General features: G+C 32.9%; 1 protein-coding gene across 2 annotated transcripts in view; it reads left to right on the plus strand.

Annotated features, from left to right (window-relative positions):
• The window catches only part of ttll5 (tubulin tyrosine ligase-like family, member 5), a 131,937-nt gene that overhangs the window by 112,179 nt on the left and 19,178 nt on the right, over nt 1-580 (plus strand). The gene's annotated exons all lie outside the window — the stretch shown is intronic.

Below are 580 nucleotides of genomic sequence, written 5' to 3' on the forward strand. Positions count from 1 at the left end.
AGTTGTGGTTGCTACAAAGTGGTTGCCGAGCAACACACAAACATAAACAAAGGTGTGTGTTACTTTGTAGAGTAATTTACAACAGCTTCGAACGCGGCTCAGCCAATCAGAATCAAGGACCGGAACTCTCCGTTTTATAATAGTAATTTTATTATGAAAATGTATGCATAAAATAAGCTTTGAGGTTAAAACATTAACAGACATCTTACTGAAAAATAAGTAATGACAGGGATATGGAAACATAGTTTTGTAGTTATTTCTAATAAAGGCAAATGTATTGTTTTAGGTTTTAATGGGTTAAATTAAAAGTTGTTTTAAGGTTGATCATTTTGTAATTGTTAAAAATTGATTAAAAAAACGGACAAATTTGCAGTTTGTCTATTAAATGTTAAATGATGGCTTTCAAATATATATACAGTGCCTTGCGAAAGTATTCATACCCCTTCATTTTTTTTACATTTTGTTATGTTGCACATTTTCAAGAAATATTTGATTGGGTTCAATCTCAGGCTGTGGCTGGGCCACTCAAGGACATTCACACCATTCACACAAAGCCACTCTTGCTGTGTGTTTAGGTTCA

This window comes from Sinocyclocheilus anshuiensis, unplaced genomic scaffold, assembly GCF_001515605.1.
Source record: "Sinocyclocheilus anshuiensis isolate Anshui unplaced genomic scaffold, SAMN03320099.WGS_v1.1 scaffold598, whole genome shotgun sequence".
Taxonomy (NCBI): Eukaryota; Metazoa; Chordata; class Actinopteri; order Cypriniformes; family Cyprinidae; genus Sinocyclocheilus; species Sinocyclocheilus anshuiensis.